The following is an 8799-nucleotide window of genomic DNA, read 5'->3' as shown; positions in this document are numbered from 1 at the left end:
CATTTAAAATGGAATAATTTCAGTTTCACTAGCTTACATTGCAAATGCTCAATATGGTTAGTGACTATTGTAGTAGACTGGAAGGTATGGAATATTTCTATCATTATAGAAAGTTCTTTTGGCTAGCACTGAACCACAGAAAGAGCAAGAATAAAAACAGATCTCTTGAGAAGATGTGCCAGAGAATTGAGCCAGAAAAGTACGGTGTCAGCAAACAAAAAGTTTCAAGAAGGAAACAATACAACAGAAATGTGTTCTGACATTTAGGGAATCTTCTTCCATAACTATATTCAGTGCCTCCCACTTCTCAATATCCTAACAGGATGTTGTGCTTTTCCAATGGGGAAATGTTATTTTTTAAAATCGAGGTGGTTGCAAGCTATAACTGTACATAATATCAGTTAGTTAGCATAGAATCATTTCCAACTGAAATTTTCACAGTGTGAATTTTGAAAAAGTTGTGAAAATAAATGCTGAAGGAAAGATAAAACTAATATGGCACCTTACAGTGATATCAACTACTCTCTGTAAACCCTTTGTAAGGTATTTTCCTCATGTAAGATTTTCTTATTGATGACCTGCAAGAGTATTTCAGTATAGAAAAAGCCTAACACCAACCAAATTCCCAAATAGAAGAAAGGAGTGCATGGGTGAAGGCAGAATCCTCAAGTACAAGCTGTTCTCCACCCAGAACACATGGGATCTCACTCTGTTGCCCAGACTGGCCTCAACCTTTCCATCCTCCTTCCTTAGCCTCCCAACAGCAGGAATCACAGGTATTTGTCACCATGTTGGGTTCAACTATTCTTCTAAGAAGATGGTATACCAAAGAGATTATTGGAGCCCACAGAAAGACCAGGAGTTTGTTTCACTGCACCATCTACTTTTAGGTTGATTGAAGAACCTCAGCTTGGTTCACAAATCTTATGACACTAAGTACAAAACATTCTAGGATAGAAAATAAAGAAAAAGAAGCAAAAACGAATTGAGCAAGGTTCCAGCAGATGCAGGTAAGGAAAGGAATCAGGAAGAGAGAGAAAAAAATCTTAGAAAAGAGTAGTCTTGTTCATCAAAGGGAAGGAAGGAAGATGCATAGAGGGACAGCCCTGAACAATCAGTTCAAGAAAATCTACGACATTGTTCACAGAGCTTCACTCAAACTTTCTTCAAACATGTTTCCTAAATAAAATCTCTACATAGAAAATTATACTTGTGAAATAACATGTTACCTTTTGTAGAATATATTTGTAAACAAGTTATAAACCAACTTATCAATGTTTATTAATTAAGCACTTATAAGCCAATTGTGCTCATTACTGTTTTCATATTCTTATGTGTTTATTTTTACAAAAACCAGAACCATGCAAAGACAGACTTTGATGCACTATAGCTTTAATGATTTAAAATATTTAATACAGTTGGGAATCTTACTTTTATTTGCTCTTCATGATGCATAATTTATTTTTCACCTTTCTCCAGCATCTCCAAAGTCCTCATTGTACTTTACAATAAGCAGTCACAGTTCCTAAGAAGCCTGTTTAATTATAATGCAGTACTGTTTCCTTAAATCTGTTCACATTGATTTTACTCTGAATCAGATGTTTGGAAATTACTTTGTTATTCTGTTATTGCTCTGATTGTCCTGTAATAAACTCCAATAGTAATAAAGTATAACATTTGTTAAGTAATTAGCATATCAAAAACTGCCTGTTAGTTACATCTTTAAATCTTCCCAATGACTTTAGACATAATTACATTATTATCTCTTGTACAGATGACTTAATATATGCAATTGTCTTCTATCTCCAAAGCTCATAACTTTAGCTGTGTACTCCTAGAGTCCATTAGTCAAAACTAACAACCATGCATAAGGGTGGTTAAGACACTGAGACGGGAAGAAAGAATGACCTTCTCTGACTCTTTGGGTGTTACATTCTGGAAAGAAGATAGAAATTAAACAAATAATTACACGATTAATAACTCAACTGCAATAAGTAATATGAAATCCCACAACCGGGCTGGTAGGAGATAGCAAAGGATTCCCTAAGGATCTTTAAAAGGAAAAATGGATAACTGAAGGGAAACTAAAGCAAGAGACAAAATGGCTTGCAATACCTTTGGAGAAAAAAAGCTGACTCATGATTAAGTGACTGCTAATTTCTTTTGCTTTTGTATAATAAGCTGTAAAGAAAAACCTGATTTCTTATCTGCTTATAAACATTTCAGAATGATGAATATGATAATTAACTTTTTACCCCGGCTGATATTTGCTGTGCAAACTGAGATACTATTGCCCCTGCTAGAGTATTTCAGTCCTCCAAGTTGATGGCTGCTCCACTCAGGATTTGTTCCTTGATCAACTGTAATGAGGAAGGAGCACCAAAAGGAAATTCTATTCCATTTCTTCGAGGGAAACAATCACCTCTGGGAGAGTTACCAGCCCAGAGTGGGGGACAAGATGGGGACCTACAGTCTGTCTGGAGAATGTTGCTGATTGTGGGGTGAGTTTGAAAGGAGGATGGAGAGGAATTTTTCAGACTATAGCTATAAATGTAACTATACTTAAGACAGAAATCAATTAAATATCTGGTTTTCTAGAAATTTCCCTCATTCCTGATCTGGTAAGGAGATTAGGGATATTTACTATTTCTTTGGAGAGTCAACCCTTAAATAGTCATTTTGTGAAATAAACAACTCCAAGTTTATTTTTCCTTCAGGTGGATTAAAGAGATAAAGCAGCAATAAGGCTGAAAGGATTATTGGTATGAAAATTTCATATTGGTATGAAAATTTCCTGGAAAATTATACATTAGCTTCATTCGTAATTTATTTTATGTTTTATTAAGTAAAACATAAGCCTTAGTTTAACAAGTTGGTCATACAAGACAACCAGAACTTTCTCATCTACTGAGCACAGTGGCACATACGTATAATCTCAGCAGTTTTGGAGGCTAAGGCAGGAGGATCACAAATTCATAGTCAGTCTCAGCAATTTAGAGATGCCTTAAGCAACTCAGCAAGACCCTGTCTCTAAATAAATATTTTTTAAAAAGGGCTGGGGATGTGGCTCAATGGTTAAGTGTCCCTGGCTTTAATCCCCGGTACCAAATAAAAATAACAATAATAATAACTTTCTCATCTTCCTGAGTTCTCCTCCCAATAACCAATGCTGTAAGTTATTTTGTTTTATTTCATCTACAATGTCCTACCAAACTTACAAATAATGTATGAATGCTGATCTCTCATGATTCATTAGTTTTAGATATTATCTATACCATTTATACTATGAAAATGAACACTTTACCTCTCTCTTTTTCTCTCTTTATATGCAAATGTCCTTCCAATGTGAGTATATGATGTTTGTTAAGTTTACTTTGGATATATACATAATTTAGATTCTGCTAGGTCAGAGTACTATAATCATATTTCTTTACATATACATGTTTATACTTAAAGTTAATATTTGGAAAACTTCTAAAATTTCTGAATTTTAAACACTTTTAGTTGAATATTTTTACACTTTCAATTTTTTTCTGTAAAATGCATACATATTTACCTACAATCAGAACTGGATGATCTCAGAGCCTGTTACATATTCACACATCATCTCCCATCATTAGGGAATGTCCATTTGCACTCCTCTTTTGTAGAAACCCTGTTTATTAGATACTGGGCACATTTTTATTTGTTTTCTTTTGCAATACTAGGGGCTGAACCCAGGGTCTCATCTATGGTAGGCAAGTGCTCTACCACTGAGCTATACTCCCAGGCACCAGGAACGTTTCGTTTTGCTTCCTCTTTGGATATATCATGTTTCCTAATGACTTCTTAAGTAAGGATGCATGAGATTATCTTTATTTCATAAAAAATAAATTTTTGAGAACTTCCATGTCTGAAAATTATTTGTATTCTCTCATATCTATTGATGATTTGTCTCTGTGTGAAATATTAGATGGAAATCATTTTTCTCTAGAAATTCAAATATACCACTCCACTGTCTTCTGAATTTCAATGCTGCTGTTGACAAATTTGATACCCTTTAGAGCCCAATTCCTTGTTGTTGTTTTTAAACTATAGATTTTATTTGCGTTTCATTGGTTCCCACCCATGTCTGTCTCTGATTCAGATTCCATTCCAGAGTTCCACATTGTATCCAATTGTCATATCCTCTTAATCTCCTATAGTCTGTAACTGTCTCTCTTGGTCTTTGCTTTTCATAACCTCAACACCTTTGAAGAGTACTGCCCAGTTATTTTGTAAAATATTTCTCAATTTGGGCTTGCCAGACATGTTCTCCAGATTAAACCGAGGTTGTGTGTATTGAGCAAAATACCACAGGAGTGGTATTGATGTCCTCTTACTGCCTTAGTAGGAGGAACATGATGATGTCCACATGTCTTTTTGGTGAAGTTCACAATTTTTTTTTTGTTTTATTATGTTTCAAATGACCTCATTTTATAACATACTACTCTCATGATAACTAGTCATGTGAGACTTAACCCATTCTGGAAGATAGGCTTTAATCTCTTCTAAGGACAATGCCCCCTAACTTAATTTCCTACCACTAGTCTTCGTCTATTCAACCTTCCATTTCTCAACATTGCTCCACTGGAGACCAAGCCTCCAGCACGTGAACCTTTGGAGGACAAAACACAGATGAACAATAGCAACTTATGACTGAAATTTCATATCCTTTGACCAACATTTAAATCCTTTGACCAAAAGTTTCCCAATTCCCCATATCCCCACCCTCGTCAGCCACTATTTTTGACTCTTTGTTTTATTGTGGTAGGTTTTTTATATTCCACATATAAGTGAGGTCATATAATACTTGTATCTTTATATCTCATTTCTTACTTTCATTTGATTTTATTTAAATTTACTTTCTGTGCCCCACTGTTTCTACCGCTACTGAGTTACTTCTTTCAATAGGTTTTTTTCAATTCCTTTTCTGCCCTGCAGAAGGCATTCCTCAAATGCCCAGTGATTTTTGTTTGGTGATCAGTAGGAAACCATTTGGACACTGTGAATTTCTGCATATGTTTAAGGTCAAGAAGCAAATTCTATGAACTAGAAGTCTTTATTCTAGATGATCTTGTAATGACTTAACTTTTTTTGAGGACATCAAAATGCCAGTACCAGTGAGTCTATGCTTTGGGGCAGATCAGTATATCAGAGAAAAATTTTAGAATCTCCTTTCTGAAAAATAAAATGTCACAACAAACATTCTAGGTACTGAGTATGGGAAAGAACCTGAAGCAAAGAGAGAGAGTCTCGTTATTTAGTATATAAGCTTTTTAGTGTGTGTTCCTGTTTTTAGTCCCACTCTTTACTTCATCCTCTCTGTTTAATATCCTAGATTTCAAAGACTCCATGTTGAAATTTTCTGGGGAATATATTATTCATTTTAAGTTGAAGAAGTGAGGAAACCTGATAAATTTAAGGACATAACTAGAATCTGTTTCTATGCTGTTCAATTAGGTGTTCTTCAATCTCAATCCCTTCCTGATAATTCTAATTTATGTGGGGAAGAATGTCTTCTGGTGAATTTGATTATGCTTTTCTAAGTTGTTAAATCTTTAAAAGTTACAACATTGTTCTAATTTGGTCTTTCACAGGGTCATCTAGTCTAAATAGAATGCCAACTACAGATGTAGACATAGCATGGCTGAGATTGCTAGTAATGCCCTAAAATGTTCTGTTACCTTTTCCTTCATTAGTAGAAACCTTAATTTTTTGCTCACTGAATAGTCATTAGAAGAGGCTGGCTGTTCCCCAGCCTTTCTTTCAACCAGTTGTATGTATGGTATTATGTTCTGACCAATAAGATACAAACTCAAAGAATATGTAAAGTAAATCTGTTTGGGGTTATTCCCTTTTTCCATTGCCTGGTAAAAAACCTAAATCATGCAAACAATAGTAATTCATTAGAGATGGCAAGTTCACAGAATTGAAGAGCTTATTTCCTTGGCATTTCATAGCCCAGGTCTATTTAAACCTGACTACCAGGTTAGAGAGAAAAAAATTTCTGTTGTGTTTCAGTGGCTGCTATTTTTGTTATCTATAGCATCTGTCAAATCTGACTTTTCCACTGGGTATGCACATGTCAACTGTTTCTCATACATTCATGAAAACAACAACAGGGCTCTCAAATAAATGACAACAGATTGCAATTTTTAAATTATCTGTTTTTCTTTTAGTTTTTCATGGGAAAATACTCTGGGATTCTGCCAAGCCTGGTTGGGAATTATTTGATAGATAATTGTTGAACATGAAATTGCAAATGGAATGTATTGTGGTCAGGAACATTTTGAACATAAACTCCTGATGTGTCCGTGATTTTTGATTCCTGGGGCCACAGCAATATTATTAAACGAATATAGGTGAAAAACAGTCCAACTTATACTACATGAGTGTGTGTTTTTCCAGAAGAAGTTTGACATATTTTTCTTCTGATTTCCAATATTTAATTTATATTTTTTCTAAATGCTTTATTAATTAGCTTTTATTTGGAAGATATTTGGAATGTTAAACTGGGACAATGTGTTTATGTGTACATCTCAGGAGATCTGACAAATTGGAACCAGTTTAGAAATTTTTCTGCTGATAATTAATGCTCTGAAAGGGTTCTTACCTACTCTTTTATAGAGAAGTTCAAGTGGCTCTTACCATCAATGACCAGTCTTTCATTTCTGAGAATTCTTAAGAGACAAGCAGTTTATTTTGTTCCTCTGTGATTTTCAGACAGCTCTTTACAATTGTTTTTCTCACTGTCAGGTCCAAATTCTTTAATTCTGAAGCTTGAAGACTGTGACAAGGTTTACTTGGCACAATTCCAGGAACTCAAAAAGAACCACAAGTAGAATGTTATACACTTAAAAATAATAGGTAACTGATTCTTGTTTTGTTGCACTGTCTTTATGTATGTATGTAAGAGTGGTAAAAACTGGGAACAAAGGATCATAGATATTTTCCAGTGATACTGTGAATGACACTTAGAAAATCAGTGGATATTTGCAAAGAAAATATGAAGTCTTGAGAATGATAAAATCCTGGGCTAGGGTATGTAGCTTAGTGGAGAGCACTTACCTAACAGGTGCAAGGCCCTGAGTGTGATCCTAAGCACCACAAAAATGAATTTAAAAAGAATTGCAAAATTCAAATGCACAGGACAAAGTTCCTAAAATATGTTTGTATTTTATTCATCTTCAAAAAGATGTAGCCCTGTATGTTGAAAACAATCCAAAACCAGTTTCTAAGCATCCCTATACTTCCCACACCAACAATATCTTTGAGATCCCAATAAAGAGTCTTGGCTTAAATAGGCTGCAAGGAGAGTAAGGCTCCTGGGGAGTTACACAGTTGAAGCACAGCATGATAGAGCAGCTTTCTCTCCACAAAGCAGAGCATGTGGTCCTGAAGCATTCACCCTCTGAATACAAACTAGAAAACATAGCTTCTTAATTTTGTATTTTGTTTTTTTAATTGACAAATAATAATTGGGAATATTTCTGGGGGGCATCATGATGTTTTGATTTATGCACACATCGTACAATGATTCAACCAAGCTACTTAACATATCTATCACCTCGCCAACTTATTTTTTGTGGTAAGTCCATTAGCAATATATTTTTCAGCAGTTTTGCAATATGTAATACATTTTTAATAACTGGGTCACCAGGTAGTGCAATAGGTGACTAAAACTTTTCTTACAATCTAATTAAAATGTTCTACTCTTTCATCGACATCTTCCCTTTCCTCCCCCTCCCTGCCCTTAAACTCTGGTAAACACCTTCAACTTTCAGTTTCTATGAGATTGATTTTATTTTATTTTTTCAGTGTCCACAGTTGAATATGACCTTGTAGTATTCATCTATCTGTACCTAGTTAATTTCATTTAGCATTATTTTCTCCTGTTCCATCCACACTGTTGTGAATGACAGAATTTCTTTGTTAAGACTGCGTAGATTTGCATTGGGTATATGTACCACATTTACTCTATCCACTAATCTATATTAATGGATACTTAAGTGTTGTAATTTCTTAGGTATTGTGAATAATGCCAAAATGAACATGGGAGTGCAGATATCCCTTTGACATACCAATTTCAGTTCCTTTAGCTGTATATCAAAGTGAGAATGATAGACCACATGTTAATACTATTTTTAGGGTTTTTTTTTTTTTTGAGGAATTTCCATACCCTTCTCAAAACAACTGTACTAATTTACTTTCCCATCAACAGTGAACAAGTGTGCCTTTTCTTCACATTTTTTCCAACATTTTTTATCTTTCATCTTTTTGATATCACAATAGGATATTGCCTTTTACTGTTAGAATGGCAATGAGAAAAAAAACAGAGCTGCTTTTTTATCTTGAGTGCTTATTCTGAGTCCCTTGGCATTACCCACATGCAAATTTGGACTTCCTTATTTTTATCATTTCTTTTCAGGTGAGTCTGTGCTTTGTATTACATTTCTGGAGCAAGTTAGAAAGTTTCATACCTATATATTATAGCAGTAATAATGTTTGTACAGCAGATTAAGCAGCATGAAATCAAATCAACAAACAATTCTCATGTCCTGAATGTTACATGTGCTCTATGGTGAATCACCCCTTTCTTCCAGGTAAAAAATGTAGTGGATTAGGTCATGCTTGCTGATCATTCCTTTAGAAAATTAACTAGGTACCTACTAGATTACAGCCTCCATTAAAAGTACAATTATATGATAGGGAATAAACACATCTCAACTTTCATGCAGCTTGCATTCTAATATAACATGGAAGAAAATAAACAAATAA

This window comes from Sciurus carolinensis, chromosome 3 (assembly GCF_902686445.1).
Source record: "Sciurus carolinensis chromosome 3, mSciCar1.2, whole genome shotgun sequence".
NCBI classification, from domain to species: domain Eukaryota; kingdom Metazoa; phylum Chordata; class Mammalia; order Rodentia; family Sciuridae; genus Sciurus; species Sciurus carolinensis.
The sequence above is the reverse complement of the archived record's forward strand: the minus strand, read 5'-3'. Positions refer to the sequence as shown.